This window comes from Neovison vison, chromosome 1 (genome assembly GCF_020171115.1).
Source record: "Neovison vison isolate M4711 chromosome 1, ASM_NN_V1, whole genome shotgun sequence".
NCBI lineage: Eukaryota > Metazoa > Chordata > Mammalia > Carnivora > Mustelidae > Neogale > Neogale vison.
In genome coordinates, this window is record NC_058091.1 from 200,335,592 (window position 1) to 200,352,987 (window position 17,396).

Here is a 17,396-nt window from a genome sequence, read left to right on the forward strand (position 1 = left end):
TGATTTCAGTTCAGGACATGATCTCAAGGTCATGAGATCAAGCCCCCAGTCAGGCTCTGTGTTGAGTGTGGATCTGCTTGTGTTTCTCTCTCTCTCCCTCTTCCCCTCCCCTGACCCTCCTCATACTCTCAGTTTCAAAAAAATTTTTTAAAATAAAAGTTAAAAAATAACCAATTTAGAAGTACAGTTGAAATCTAATATTTTCAATTTGTTTGTCTGATACTGCTAATAAGTAATATTTAGCCATGGTATAGAAATTCATCTACAGATCTTATTTTCTACAATTTCAATAATCTGGCTGGATATAGAAATTCACATTAACACATTTGAATAATTTGCTTTTTTACTTAATTTTGTTTTTACTAATTCTCAGAAGTGAGAACTGGGAAATCCACAAGTATTTGAACATGAGGAGACAAAAAAATTAAGCGTAAATTTTAGGTCAGAATAACCAAATAGAATATCTTTTGAAAACTGGTCCATCTTTTGTTATTGCTGCCGAAATAGTCAACCACAAGGATATTTTGTTTTAACCTCGAATCTTCTCAGATATACTCTGAGGTGTAACACTAACACACTAAAGGAAATACCACAAAACATCCTTTGCCTTTGAAACATAACTGCTGTCATAATGACCATCTCCCGGCTGTAGGTTTCGAGCATTCAGTGACCTCTGACATTTATGACAAATTATGTACCAAAGTGCTAGTGACGCCTTGTTAAAATGAAGCCAGAGGCCCTCAAGTTCTCAACCCCTCTTGTCTTTAAAAGCATGGGTTAAACGGCAGCAAGAGGCAGCCTGGACAGAAAACAGACATGGCGGCAGCTAAAAGGAAATGAAATCCTAATCCTCGACCCTTTGACTTCCGCAGCCAGCTTCACTGCAATGTGCTTTCAACCATTAAACTACCTTAACCTTCAGAAGAGCCAAACCAGTTAAAATTGACTGAAAATTTGCACATCACCACACAAGATTTGATTGATTCTTATTTGAAAATTGTGGGGAGGACAGTCGCTTACTGCAATATTTTTAACCAACAAAATATGTTTCTCAGTCACCTCTGGTGCACAGTGAAATTGATGTCATATAAAAAGCAATGTGAAGAACACATTTCAAAGTCACAAAGTTAGTCTAGCTGCAAAATACAGTAGTTTCAGTTGGATTTAGACACAGTGGACAGCTTTGCACAGTGGCAGTATCGTAGCCAATGAGGTTTATCTGAGGCGCGATTATTGCTAATAGACACAGTGGACAATATTGGGTAAATGGCTTTTAAAAATACATAAAAAAATTTTACTTTTGATTCCAGTTCCAAAGATATATACTTATTTTACACATATGGGATAAAACAAGGTTAGTTAATATTTATTATAAAAATCTATCGAATATTTTTGTAAGAAATAGTTATTTTATTACATCGTCATGAAAAATGGTATAAAGTACACAAAATAAATTTATACAGTGAAATTTCTTCATTAAAAAAGGCATTTTTAATTTATGATCTCATGACACAAGGTCTGAAGACCAAAATCTTCAAATAAGTTAACATAGTAATTAGTAAACTTATGAAACAAGCTATGTAAAAGAAAGGCATATAACTAACTCTACATGATAGAATGACATAAGAATGTTGACATACTGTGAAATATTAAGACATTTCTTAAGCAAAACCTTTAAGAAAACTGGAGTTCCTAAGTGTCAAGTTTCTCACCTGTGTTTTCTTGAATCTTCAGTGTCAAATAGATTGTGCGGTCTCTGAAATGAAAAAAAAAAAAAAGAGAGAGAGAGAGAGGAACTGAGTGAGGAGACCAGAGAGCACAAAGACATGTACTTAATGTGAAAATCTACATTGTACCCCCAAGCTTATCTAAAAAGTAGTTTACCTATATATTTTTTAAAGAAATTACAAAAATGTTTTCATAACGTTGCTTTGTTGGAAATATCTGCAGTTTCAAAAATTGCTTTATATAAAATTCTAACTTGTCCAAATGAGAATTATGACCACTGCAAAACCAGCTTCGAATGAGCCAAATTCTTTGTATGAGGGGATGTGAGGTGTTCATTTAACCAGTTTGCATTTTGAAGTTGGATTCAGCGATAGAAAAAATGAATTCGAGAAATACCCTATCCTCATGTTTCTTCTTTGTGTGTTTTATAAACTATATCAGGCAATTATTTCCTTAACTTGTTCTGGACTACTTTTAGAGGGCATGGGTCACGGATTTAGATATTACACATTCTCTCCTATTAGCATTTTATAAATCATTAGTGCCTGCATAAAATAAGCACATAAATATATGAATATGTTTGCATATGTGTATACATTTTATAATTATAACTTTATCATTTTTATTTTAACATTCAAATTGATATTCCAAAGACAAAATATAGTCTTAAGCAAAGTTTATAGTTTATTTCTAGTTCATTTTCTGCCTTTGCTTTTCTACATCCACTGCCTTTCTTTGTCCTTTTTGCCCCCCCTGCAAGGCCCAACACTTCCTTTTCTTCCTGTTCCCCCTCAAAATTAGCAGCAGTGTTTTGGTCTCCAGATCATGATTTCTTTTCTGGAGATGGAAAAATAGTACCAATGAATACAGAAGCACTCACAGATTTTTCCATGGGATGTTAGGTCTAAAACCTTATAGATCACAGAACCCAGTGATTTTTTCATTAATATATTTTTTAAATTAATGGCATTCCTTTTACATTTCTAAAGATATCTCTGTTTAAACTAGAAGGGAGAAGACAAAGGCCCTCATTGCTCCTCCTGATTTCTGTTTCTTTGAGTTCTCTTTAGCTACTGTGGCTTATGAGAGACTCCTTGAAGAGAGTTTGGAAAGCTTTCTGTATTCAGAGAGATAACTAAGTCCAAAAGAAGTAAAGTGACTTTGGCTCCTTGTCTGAAATGCTCCTTCTTAGTCTATGTCTTCATTTTTAAAGCCCTTTTTATAGGATCCCTCTTCCATCATGACCTAACTGATTTCTCCTAGATAAAGACATTATGTACTCTGTTGGTGTCACCTCCTTTTCCTTACAGTTTTTAAATAATGCTCTGCTGCAATTGTTTGTGTACTTTATGGAGATAGAGATGGTCTAACTCACTTTTATCTCTAGCATCTATGAGTGTCTGACCACAGCAGGTACTCATTAAATGTTAACATACATCAGTATTGTCTTCAGAGTTCACAGGAATATGTACAGGCTGATATTGGCAAAGAAAACAAAGCAACACCTAAAATGACCAGTCCTCCAATCTTTGTTGCAATGCTTTATCTTTGTGGTTTTGCTTTAGATTCTTTTTTAATAAGACTGTGTATTAAGACCTTTATCTCAGCATTCCACTCCAAACCAATAAAAAATACGAGAATTTCAGATATAGGATAAAATACTACTGATATAACTATGCTAGAGAAATTATATTGTGTGTTTTTTTTAAAATTTATTTATTTATTTATTTGAGAGAGTGACAGTGAGAGAGAGCAGGAGCCAGGAGAAGGTGAGGAGGAGAAGCAGACTCCCCATGGAGTTGGGAGCCCAATGCGGGACTCCATCCCAGGACCCCGGGGTCATGACCTGAGCTGAAGGCAGTCGCTTAACCGACTGAGCCACCAAGGTGCCCTATATTATATATATATATATATATATATATATATAATATATATATATATATTTTTTTTTTTTTTAAGATTTTATTTATTTGACAGAGAGAAATCACAAGTAGGCAGAGAGGCAGGCAGAGAGAGAGGAGGAAGCAGGCTCCCTGCTGGATTTTATTTATTTTATTTATTTATTTTATTTATTTTATTTATTTATTTGTCATGGAGAGAGACAGAAAGACAGGGCACAAGCAGGGGGAGCAGCAGGCAGAAGGAGAAGTAGGTTCCCTACTGAGATAGAGCCCGATACAGGGATTGATCCCAGAACCTGAGCAGAAGGCAGATGCTTAACCCACCGGGCCACCCAGGTACCCCCCCCCCTTTTTTTTTTGTTGACTTTATTTGTCTGTTAACACTTTTGACTGTCAAAACGATCTTTTTCACTGCATGCATACTTTTGGCTGCTGCTTATTTTGCAGTAAGTATGTCTGTTCTACCCATAACCAGGACCCATACCCTGGTTCCACTCTATACTGATTGACCCTGTATCATGGGAAGAAATGATGATACTCTAGGACTGTCTGAAATGGAATGAGTTGTTCTGAAATATAAATATTCAGTGTTGGTGGTGGCTTCAAGTAGAAGATGGGCTGTCTGCTTTGTAGACATTCAGGACTGAATTTATTCTTCAAACCAGGGATCGATCCTATATCCACACTATTAAATGTGTCAATGTGCTCCTGTCAGAACCTCCGTATTCCCCTGTTAAATTGTTACAAAGTCTGTGCTTCTAAGGTAAAACCCTGTACTTGTCCCTAATCAAATCTCTCCTCATTTCCTCAAAGACGTCACTCCTGCGATTCTCCCTCTGTCTCCTGTCTCCTCAGTGTTTCCACCAGACAAACACAATGTAATACTCTCCATCTTTAAAACAAATTCCTCCCTTGAGGAGGAATAAGCTCTCTCACTGCTTATCTGTCTACTTACCACCACTGCACTTCTCTGCTCTGCCTCGCAGCAACACTCTTAGAAATAGATCTTCTATACATCTCAATTTCCGCCCTTTGCTTTGCTTTGATTTTCTGTTGACTCAACACCAGTCAGCTTTTTCTGTTATTCTGAAACTCAGAATTATCTCACCAAAGGACAGATGATGGGGACATTTATAACCCGGGTCCCATTGACTCAGATTGATGGTTGCACAACTCTAAGTTTACTAAAAATCATTAAATTATAAACACTTATGGGTGAAATTTATGGTATGGGACCTATACCTCAAAAATGTTGTTAAAGGGCGCCTGGGTGGCTCAGTGGGTTAAGCCGCTGCCTTCGGCTCAGGTCATGATCTCAGGGTCCTGGGATCGAGTCCCGCATCGGGCTCTCTGCTCAGCAGGGAGCCTGCTTCCTCCTCTCTCTCTCTGCCTGCCTCTCTGCCTATTTGTGTTCTCTCTCTGTCAAATAAATAAATAAAATCTTTAAAAAAAAAAATGTTGTTAAAAATGACCCTAATTTTGATCTTCAGCCTTAAATTTTCTCCTTTCTTTCTCATTTCAGGACATATCAGCTCTGTTCCACCAGTTCCTCAAGCAAGAAACCTTGGCATTTTTGATTCCTTTCTCTTCCATCGCAAACCTAATCTGTCACCTCTGCCACCACTGATCTCCCTCCATATTCCCACACTAGCACAACACCATCCTCTGTTGCATTGACTACAACAGCCCCCACCAGTCTCCATGTGTTTATCCCTATGATTTCCATACAACAAATTATTCTACTTATTTGTTGAAAACGCCTCAGTATCTTTACTTCTCACTCAGAGTAAAATCCAAAGATGTCATCATTGTAGGGTTTTTACAGATGAAATACAGGACACCCAGTTCAACATGAATTTCAAATGAATGACACACACATACACACACACACACACATATATATATGGCATATGTCCTCTAAAATATTTGGAACATACATATTTTAGAACCATTAGTTGTTTATCTAAAATTCAAGCTTAACTGAACATTCTGTATCTTCTTTTGCTAAATCTAGCAACCCTCCATCCAAAAGTGCTCTATGATGTGGGCTCTCACTCTCTTCTCTAACCTTCCTCCTCATTCTTTCTGCTCTAACTACTGAGGCCTTTTCACCACTTTGAAACAATTAAGACTATTCTAGTCATAGTGCCTTTGAGTTTTGCTCTTCCCCGTATCCAGAAAACTTTTCTTCCAAACACCTGCCTGGTTTGTTTTGTCATTTCATTTACCTTCCTGATCAAATGCCAGATCTGCATAGCAGTGTTTCCTGGTCCACCAGTCAACAACTGCTCTTGCCCTGTGCCATTCTCATTTCTCTCCTGCAGGTTTCCCTATCTTCTTAGCATTTTTCACAAGTGGGCATGTAAAACATTTGTTTTGTCTATCTCTAACAATGAAGCAGAGGCAGAAACTTTGCCTCTTGTCACTTTGGTACATAAGAGGACTAGAATAATATTTGGCAGATAATAAGTGATCAGTAAATTCAATCACCATCCATTCTTCCATCCCTCCATTGATAGATCTATTCATTCATTCAAACCTTTTCCTTTTCTAGGTTCTAGATTTCAAATCACATGTAGTGATCCTGTCCATGTATCAAGCAATGTATTTTTAGAAGGCAAGTGGAAAAAGAGAAGGAAGGGTGTGGCAAAGCTAACAGAGACAAATTGACAGGCAGAAATTGATATGTGTCTGTAGACTGATAATAGCAGGATGAGGTGGATGGGAGCATGGTTGCTGCACTTGTATCCCTGAGTGACAAGCCCACCCACCCAACTGGAGTTCAGGGGAAAGGTTAAGTCGAGAGACAGTATTTGGGACTCATCTGCCTAGGGGTGATAGTTAAAACTGACGTATCCTGAGTTCCTGTCAGCAGCTGTTCCCACGCACTTGAGAACTCTCCATTAACATTTAAACTGACTGTCAAGTCCATAATTTTGCCCTCTCTCTTCCATCAATTACCTTCTTCCTTTTAAAACGTTGAAGTCCTCCCTGTCTGTTGGCACATTCGCCACTGCCTATCCAGTTCTCCAGGATTTTCTATTTTCAAAATGATCGTACTTTGCTCTCCAGCCTTGTTCCATCCTATACCTCCTTTCCTTCACTTCTCTACTTCCTTATTATCTCACTTCAACCACTGAATTGAAATTGAATTCTCCAAGGTCAGCAATCCTGAACACTTTTCTTTTTTTCTGATGTTCTTTCTCCTGGACTTCTCAGGTCAATCTGAGACCACTGGCCACAAATAAACAAATAAACATTCACACACACACACACACACACACACACACGGACACACGCACATTTATATATTTTTTTTCCTTGCTTTGGGTTCTCCAGTACTACTCAACAAAGCCTTTTTTCCCCCTTCCCCCTTTATAACCTTGATTCTTCTCTGAATAATTCATTTATCTTTTTCTGTTTTTGTCCTCAAATGCAAATAATTCTCAGCATTCTGTTATCAACTCTCTTTTGCTCTTTTTATAGTCTCTTGCCTATGGAAGCTATTTATAGCCTATGTCTTTGAACTGCAATACAGGTGTATGCCTCCCCAGTCTATATAACCTGCCTGGTTTCTCACTCTTCCAAGTCCAGTATTATATCACTATTTGTTTGTTGTGTGTATTCATTTTAATGTACTAAAGATGTGTACATTTTAACATGTTACAGTGTAACTTAACAATTGATATGTCATGTCCTCCCAAAAAGATTTTTATCTTACTTAGCAGAATGAGTTCTGACATATATTTCTTTCCAAAAATTGTTTTTATATATCTGATAATTGAACAAATACCGTTTTAGATGAAAAGGAAACTGAAAAGCTTTAGGAGCATACATAAATACATACCAAGTGTTTTCTTTTTTTCTTTCTTCTTCTTCTTTTTTTTTTTTTTTTTAATTAGTCAGCTTACTCTTACCAGTTTGGGGCTTAAAGTACTTAGAAAAGCAGGATGGGGAAATTGTGGATACATACACATTTATGTTCATGCTCATATTTTTTGGTGCCTTTAATCATACTGAACTTCATATCATCTTCATTTATGCCAGATATAGCCATCAAGTCCTGCTCTAAACCTGTGTTCTATGCTTTCTTCTGGTTCAGCCCAACTCCAAAGAGGTGATTAAGCAGCCAGCTCTGTGGGGAGAACTCTGACTATGATCTCTGGGCAAAACTAACCTCCCTCATTTCTAGTGAGCCCTCTTTTTACAACCTGCTCCGTGGGTAGCAGGATTGCCATGCAATACAATTTTGCTCGAATTGACACTCAGTTCCTTTAAAAATGTTTAGAGTTTGTACTTGCTTACAAATTTTTGAATTTGAGAGAATTTAAATATACTGAAAAGGAATTTATATATAGAACTTCATAAAGAATCAACAGTGACACAAGTAAGCATGGATATGGACATAATTAATCTCTTAATCAATACATACATTTTATTTCTTAGACATTTACATAAAATAAGGTTATATATAAATGAATATCTAATTAGAACCACCTTCTTACGTTTTCATTATCTAACTGCAAACTCCCAAGTTTTCCCTTGTCCTAATCAGACTACAAATTCAACAGATATTCATAACTAAAGACAGGATAGAGATAAGGAGGAAAGGGAAAATAGCAATTTAGAAAAGACAAGAGTAATCAGAGAAGTATATAAATCTATCAACACAAAAGGTTTGTCAATTTCATTGTAGGAATGTACTATTCCCAAAGCAACACAGCTTTTAATTTCTTAGAAAGACACCATGACCAAATCTTTGAAACTATAATGGTGACATACAATATTCATTTCAGTCATGTGTAAATAAGAGAATTTCAAATAATCGCCATGGTGTGAAATAGCAGTTACTTAACTGCCTAGACCTTTAGGTAAGTGATTTTAATATGTACACAAGAATATCTAAATAACACATACAAAGTTAGAAAGAAAGTCATCAGGAATGGTTGATACTTTTTCATAGAGTTAGTAGAGCTTGAGTACTTAATGTTGCTTAGACTCGATCTGATAATTTGATTGAGGTGTCAAAAGTAAGGTATTATATATAATCTGTTTCTATTATATAACATATAATTATATAGCTCCATATTATATCATATTGTTGGAGTACAACCATATGCTAGAAATTTTCTTATATAATTTATTTTGAATTTTCATGAAATTTATGAATATGTTTATCATTATTTTTACTTCATCAATGAGGAAATGGGAGTAAGAAATATTAAGCAACTTCCAGATTACGTAAGAGGTATTAAAACAATGTCTTAGTGAATCCCAAAGATCGTGCTCTACCACAGTATATTGCCTCCTCTACATGTGAATCAAAATGAGAATAAAATTTACATGGATTGTCTTTACATCTCAAAATATAATCTGCATTATACTTCACAATCCACTATAAGTAACTGGCTTATTTGGGCTAAAATTTGTAAATCTAGGAGTCTACCATTAAAATGCAAATATTATTTAAATGGTATCATGTACTTATCTTTGACTATCAAAGTTCCTAGCTCAAAATAATCTATGAGATAAATATCCAGTAGTGACAAGAAGGAGGGAGGGAGTTGGAAGGGAAAGTATGGAGTACTAGCTTTCTCTGGAAAGCAAGACTCAGAAAGGGCTCACTGCTAACAGGGCTGTGTGTGTGTGTGTGTGTGTGTGTAGGTGTGTATGTGTGTTTGGGAAGGGGGAAGAAGGAACACTGAGCTTCTTAACTAAGGGAACAGGCACCAAAATGGGAAAGGAAGTGTGAGTCCCCCAAAAGCACATTTTTTACTGTGCCTTGGATTTGGTGCTTAATAGTAGGACATGACATTAAAATTCAAGTTGGTATAATTAGCATACCTCTCTGATTTGAACATGTATATGTTTTTGCATTTTAAACTCTTTGAAATCGAGGTGTACGTTACATTTTATATGATTAGAGAGTATTAGGTCATTGTTAAATTGGCGGCATTTTTATTTCTTAGTAGCGGTGTATCTTACAAGTGATGCACCTTAGATTTGATGAGAGAAGTAAGTGGGGTTCATCTGAAATTTAGAAGAAAATGTGTATGAGACTGTTCTGATACCCTCTAGTCACACTCAGTATCACTTCTTGTGGTAGCTCTATTCTCTGAATTTTCTCGGTCTTTAATAATAAGAATAAAATCTTGTAAGTGTGCCATTGAAGTTTCTCGTCTGCTTCATTGCTCTATGACGATGGTGTGATGATGTTAATTGGGAAAAGGAGTTAAAGCTCCATTTTTATAAGCAGAATATAGAATAGCTATGAAGTCCTCATGGCATTTAAAATAGAATTTTAAAAATCTTATAGGATTCAGGATACTTTTACTCACTGAGGAGTTTTTCTATTTTGCAAGCTGTGTGATTTTTGTAATCTTCTGTAGTCAAAAAATATTTCAACTGAGTTAAAATATTAAGCTGATCTGAAATAGAAAGGTTGGGTTCATTGTAAAAGAGTCTTCAGTTGAATAAATTGAATAGTAGTTAAACTCAGAAAGCAAAAGCTCTGAGCTGTATGTTTCTAGCTGGAATCTCAGTTTTTGTTTTGTTTTTTAATAAGGCATAGTTTCCCATGCAGTAACATATGGTTTCAATATTTGAGCATTCTCAGCCATTTTCCCCATATGTTTATTGTAATCAACTAACCACACATGGTCAAATTCTGCCCTTAGATGAATGTGGAGAATGCTCACTGGGGTCAAGAAAAGCAAGCACACTTCATGCAACAACCTAGGTGTACAAACCAGACTTCTGTTGGCATTTGCACAACAATGAATAGTGCAAACGAATGGTTATTAATACATTTTAGAAGTGACTCTGATTGCAGAAGTGCTTTTGTTCTGAGAATGTCTGAGATTAGCTGTTGGACAAAGGAGTTATTGAAAGACTTGGGGAAAATTAAAGTTGAGGTTGTTCATTGGGTACGGGGTAGGGAGCATCCAACATTGTTTGGGATGTGGCATGTCAGAGATACCCAAGGCATTATTCACTTACTTCACTCATTCCACAAGTCAGTGCTCTTTGAAGCACTGACTAGACGTTGTCTACTCTCATTGAGTTCCCATTCTGTGGGATGTCATACGGGCAATGAACAAGTAAACACATAAATAAACCAAGAAATTTATGTAAATCCAACTAAGGTGATAAAACAGGATACTATAACTGGGAATGATGGGAATATTTTTAGTAGGATACTTAGAGAAAGTCCTCTCTGTCTAGACATGATATTTGACCTGAGACCACAACAGCAAGAAGGAGCCAGCCATGTGAAATTGGGAGTAGAAGTAAGAATTTACTAGACAAGAGGAGGCCCCTAAGGCTTGGACAATCTGATGGTTTTGGAAAAAGGTGGGATTGCATGTACAGACCAGATCATGCAGGTTTGGATAGACCGTTGTAAATTTTGTGACTATTACTCTAACCACAGTGGAGTGTTTTGAGCAAAAGAGTGAAGCAAGTTGTTTTATTTAAACATTTATACCATTACAACTGATTTGCCCAGTGAATGATGACAATAATTATTTAGGATAGTTAAGTATAAAAAATCTACTATTTGATGGGAACGAAAGTTGTGATACTGGCAGGAACATTTCAACATGTTAAAGTTCTGGGACATAATTTTGATTTTCTGCGTTGTAATTTCTTTAGGCATAGAGTCCTTGTCTATCAACATATAAACTTCTTTTTAAGATTTTATTTATTTATTTATTTAGGTATTGTAGAGAGAGAGAGAGAGTGCAAGCAGGGGAAGGAGCAGTGGGGGAAGGAGATGGAGAGGGAAAGAATCCCAAGGAGATTCTGCACTGAGACCTAAATAGGACTTGACCTCACAATGCTGAGATCATGACCTGAGCTGAAACCAAGCATCAGATACTCAAACTGACTGAGTCTCCCCAACCCCCCCCCCAAATCTTCTTAGAGTTTTAAGGGGAAAATTAAGACATGGGATGATCTACATTTAAACCTCATATAATTAACATAAACACACTTACATCTATGATAATTATATAATTCATTCCATTAATTGGAATGAGAATTATTGTGATGATAGAATTCTTTTTGATTAGTAAAGATTTTTGAAAATAGAAAAACAAAATGGTTGTATTTAGAAATCTTAAAGTGCTTTCCAAATTGAAGTCTGGCAGATGCATATACAATACGTCTTCATCACCCCTGTGCAATTTCAATTTGGATCAATTTTTATTCACTTTAAATGTAATACAGTGACATTTATATATCCATATTAAGGATATTAGAATTCTTTGAAAGGTTTAATTTTCAAAATAGCAAAAGGAAATTTTTTACATATGAGAACATAATTACCCAGCATCTAATATTTCCATTTCTGCTAAGATAATGATAAAGGTAAAATCACAGAAAAAAGCTAAACATCTGAAAATATTTAACAAATATTTGCAGACAAGATTTATTTTCTAGACAGTCGCTGTGTATTTTCAGCTTTTAAGGTCATTACTACCTTCCACAGCACTTTCAAATAGTTATATATGTTCAGTGACATAGAGATTTATATTAAATCAAGATAGTCTTGCTACAGAAAAATGTAATCTGATAAATGTAGGATGATTGAACTTTGGGGATTTTGAAAGTGCATGGATTTTCTAACTTAATTTGTAGGTGAATACAGGGATTCCCGATCTATTGGCTATATCAGTAAAATAGACTAGTTTATGCTATGTTAACAACCAATCCCAAATTTCAGTGGCTCAGAGCAACAAAACTCATTTCTCCCTTATGTTCCATGTGGTTGGCAGGAAAGTTTTGCTTTCCATGGTCACTTGACAATCCAGGTTCAAGGATGTGCCATGATTTTTCCTTTTATTTATTTTTTCTTTTTCAATATTTTTGAGATAAAAATTATACAATGTGGAATTCACTGTGTAAAGTGTGCAAATGAATGGTGTTTAGTATATTTTCAGTGTTGTACAACCATCACCACTATCTTATCACAACTACCCCTAACACATGTACTACATCTGTTAACAGTAACTCCTAACTAACTATAGTTTCTCTTACCCCTGAGCAAACATTAATCTACTTTTTGTTTTTATAGATTTGCTTATTCTGGAAATTTCATTTAAGTAGAATCATACCATCATTAGTCTTTTGAGACTGGCTCCTTTCACTGGCATATAATATTTTTAAGTTTCTTCCATTTTGTGGCATGAAGCAGGCATCTTTCCTTTTTATTGCCAAATAATATTCCACTGTAAGGATATACCACATTTGTTTATCCATTCATCATTTGGTGGACCTTTGGATTGTTTCTACTTTTTGGATATTACGAATAATCCTGCTGTGAACATTTGTCTACGAGTTTTTGTGTGAACATGTTTCAAATTATCTTAGGTGCAGATGTACAAGTGGAATAGCTGTGGCGTATGGTAACACTCTATATTTAGCTCTTTGAGGAATTGCCAAAGCTGTTTTCCACAGCTGCATCATTTTATATTTCTACCAGCAATGTGTGTGGTTACAGTTTCTCCACATCCACACCAACATTTGTTATTTTTGATCTCTCTCTCTCTCTTTTTTTTTTTAATGGACATCCAATAAGTATGAAGTGGCATATCACTGTGGTTTTGATTTGCATGTCCCAAATGATGAATAATGATGGGCATCTTATGTGTTTTTTTGCTATTTGTATACCTTCATTAGGGTAATGGTCTATTCAAGTCTTTTGCCAGTTTTGTATTTCTCTTTTTGTTATAAGAATTCTTTTTATATTCTAGATAACTAGATCCTTATCAGAGACATGATTTGCAAGTATTTTCATCAATTCTGTGGTTGCCTTTTTTTAAAAATTGATCTTCTGAAGTATAATATTTTTGTATGTCTATATATATGTCTACATATGAAAGTTCAATTTATTTTTTATTTGTTGCTTTTGCTTTTGGGATTACATCTAAGAAGCACTGGATAAATCCAAGGTCATATGGATTTATATCTATGAGTCCTTTTAAGGTTTTTATCATATTGGCTCTTACATTTATGTTTTTGATCCTTTCTGAGTTCATTTGTATACATTGTGTGAGCAGTTTAAATTCATTTTTTTATGTGAATATCCACTTTTTCTGAAACTATTTGTTGAAAATATTCTACATTTCCACTGAATGCTCTTGGTACCTCTGTCAAAAATTGAATGATCATAAAAAATTGACCATAGATGAATGGGTTTATTTCTCAACTCTCAATATTATTCCCTTGATCTATATATTTAGCCTTGTGCCAGTACCATATTGTATTAATTACTACAGCTTTGTAGTAAGTTTTAAAATAGAAGAATGTGGGGCGCCTGGGTGGCTCAGTGGGTTAAGCCGCTGCCTTCGGCTCAGGTCATGATCTCAGGGTCCTGGGATCGAGTCCCACATCAGGCTCCCTGCCGAGCAGAGAGCCTGCTTCCCTCTCTCCCTTTCTCTCTGCCTGCCTCTCCGTCTACTTGTGATCTCTCTCTGTCAAATAAATAAATAAAATCTTTAAAAAAAATAAAATAAAATAAAATAAAATAGAAGAATGTGAATCCTCTGAATTTATTATTCAAGATTGTTTTTGCTATCTGAACTCCCTCTCATTTCATTATAAATTTTAGAGTCAGTTTGTCCTGTTCTTCAAAATATCAACCTGGAATTTTGATAGGGATTACACTGAATTTCTACATCAATTTGGGGAATATTGCGATCTTAATGATATTAAATTCTCTAACCCACTAACAGGGGATAGCTTTCCATTTATTTAAATCTTCTCATTTAAAAATGTTTTATAGTTTTCAGCATACAAGTCTTACCCTTCTTTGGTCAAATTTTTCTTCTAAGTATATTTTGCCTTTGATACTATTAAAGATAAAATTATTTTCTTAATTTCACTTTCAAATTGTTGATGGCTAATATATAGAAATACAGTCAAAATTTTGTGCACACATTTTGTAACTTGTAAATTTGGTGAACTTATTTGCCAGCTCTGAGTGTGTGTGTGTGTATTCTTCAGTGTTTTTAATTTTTTAAAATGTTTTATTTTATTTTATTTTAAAGTTTTATTTATTTATTTGACAGACAGAGATCACAAGTAGGCAGAGAGGCAGGCAGAGAGAGAGAGAGGAGGAAGCAGGCTCCCTGCTGAGCAGAGAGCCCGATGCGGGACTCGATCCCAGGACCCCGAGATCATGACCTGAGCCAAAGGCAGCGGCTTAACCCACTGAGCCACGCAGTCGCCCCAAAATATTTTATTTTTTAATTCCAGTATAACTAACTTATGGAGTTATATTAGTTTCAGGTACTTAATATAGTAATTCAACAATTAGTGTACTATTAATTCCCTTCCCCCAATTTACACATCCTTCTACCCATTACCCCTCTGGTAACCATCAGTTTATTTTCTATATTTAAGAGTATTATGGTTTTTTGCTTGTCTCTTTTTTCCTTTGATCTTTCATCTTGTTTCTTAAATTCCACATAGGAATAAAATCATATGGTATTTGTCTTTCTCTGACAGAATTACTTCTCTTAACTTTATACCCTCTAGATCCATCCATGTTGTTGTACATGGCAAGATTTCATTCTTTTTTTTTTTTTAAGAGCTGAGTAATATTCCATTGTGTATATATCCACATCTTCTTTATCTATTTATCTATAGATGTGCACTTGGGTTGCTTCCATATTTTGACTATTTTAAGTAATGCTGCAATGAATATAGAAGTGCATATAGCTTCTCAAATTAGCGTTTTGTATCTTTAGATTAATACCCAGTAGTGGAATTACTGGATCATATAGTAGTTCTGTTTTTAATTTTTGAGGACTCTCAATGCTGTCTTCCACAGTGGCTGTACCAGTTTGCATTCCCACCAATGGTTCACAAGGGTTCCTTTTTCTCCACAGCCTCACCAACATTTGTTTCTTTCTTTCCTCTCTTTCTTTCTTTCTTTCTTTTCTTCCTCTCTCTCTTTTTTTAAGGTTTTATTTATTTATATGACACAGAGAGGGAGTGAGAGAGAGAACACAAGAAGGGAGAGTAGCAGGCAGAGGGAGAGGGCGACACAGGTCCCCCGCTGAGCAGGGAGCCTGGCATAGGGCTTAATCTCAGAACCCCAGGATCATGATCTGAGCTGAAGACAGACACAACTAAGCCACCCAAGTGCCCTGCCAATACTTATTTCTTATGTTTTTTATTTTAGCCATTACAACAAATGAAGTGATATCTCATTGTGGTTTTGATTTTCACTTCCCTGATGATATGTGATGTTGAGTATCTTTTCATGTGTCTATTGGTATGTCTTTTTTGGAAAATGCCTATTCACATCTTCTGCTGCTTTTTAATTGGATTATGTGGGATACATTGGGGTTGAATTTTATAAATTTTTTATTTATTTTGGATACTAATCCATCTTAGTGTTTTTTATATATGAGGTTATGCCATCTTCAAGTAGATAGTTTTAGTTCTTTCTTTCTAACCTGGGTGATTTTATTTCTTTCTCTAACCTAAATGCCCTAGACAGAAGTCCTGTATGGTGTCGAAAGAAGTGAAGAAAATAGATAGTGCTTGTCTGGGTCCTCACCTTAGAGGGAAAGTTTACAGTCCTTTACCATTAAGTATGATGTTAGCTGCGGGTGTTTCATAGATGCATTTTATCAGGTTGAGGATGTTTCATTGCATTCCTTATTCTAAATGAGTGCTGGGTTTTGTCAAATGTTTTCTCTGTGTCTATGGAGATGATTGTGTGTGTGTGTGTGTGTGTGTGTATGTGTATTAATTCTTTTAATACGGTATATAATATTTATTAATTTTAGTGTGTTCAACAAATTTTGCATTCCTGGGATGCATCCCACTTGGTAATGGTAGCATCATCCTTTTTACATACTGCTGAATTCAACTTGTTAGTATTTTATCTATATTCATAAAAATATTGATTTGTAGTTTTCTTGTGATATCTTTCACTTTAGAATCAGGATAACACTGGCCCCATAGAGTGAGTTAAGAAATATTTTTTGCTTCAACTTTTTGGAGGAGCTTGAAAAGGATTGATGTCAATTCTTTTAAATTTTGGTTATAATACACTGGTGAAGTTATCTGGCTCTGGGTTGTTTTGTTTTTCTTTTTAATTTTTGGTTAGTAGGTTTTTGATTACTAACTTTATCTTTTTGTTTATAATAGTTCTATCCAGATTTTCTATTTCTTCTTGATTTCTCCTTAAATCAATTTTGATAGGTTGTGTGTTTCTAAGAATTTGTGCATTTCATCCAAGTTACCCGATTTGTTGAAATACAATTATTCATAGTAGTTTCTTATAACCATTTTTATTTCTGTAAAGTGAGAAGTAATGTCACCACTGTCATTTCTGATTTTAGTAGTCTTCTCTCTTTGTTCTTTGTAAGTATATTCATAAGTCTGTCTATTTATTTTCATTAGTTTTTCTATTCTTTAATTTCTTATTTTAGTTATTTCCAATCTTTATTATTCCTTTCTTCTCCTTGCTTTGGGTTTAGTTTTCTCAACTTTTTCTAGTTTCCTAAGATGGAAGATTGATTTGCAATCTTTCTCTTTTATTAAAGTAAGCATAGCTACTTATTTTTCTTTAAAGACTGCATTTATAAGTTTTGCATCTCATAAGTCTTGGTATTTTTGGTATTTTCTCAACTATTTTCTAATTTCACTTGTGATTTCTTTGACTCATTTGTTATTTAGGAGCATGTTATTTAATTTCCACATATTTGTGAATTCTTCATTTTTCATTCTGTTATGATTTTTAGTTTC

The 17,396-nt window shown here is 35.0% G+C and overlaps 1 pseudogene; it reads left to right on the forward strand.

The window, feature by feature from the left end:
- Positions 1–1,179: 1,179 nt before the first annotated feature.
- Positions 1,180–1,311, forward strand: LOC122897427 (annotated as a pseudogene).
- Positions 1,312–17,396: the final 16,085 nt, after the last annotated feature.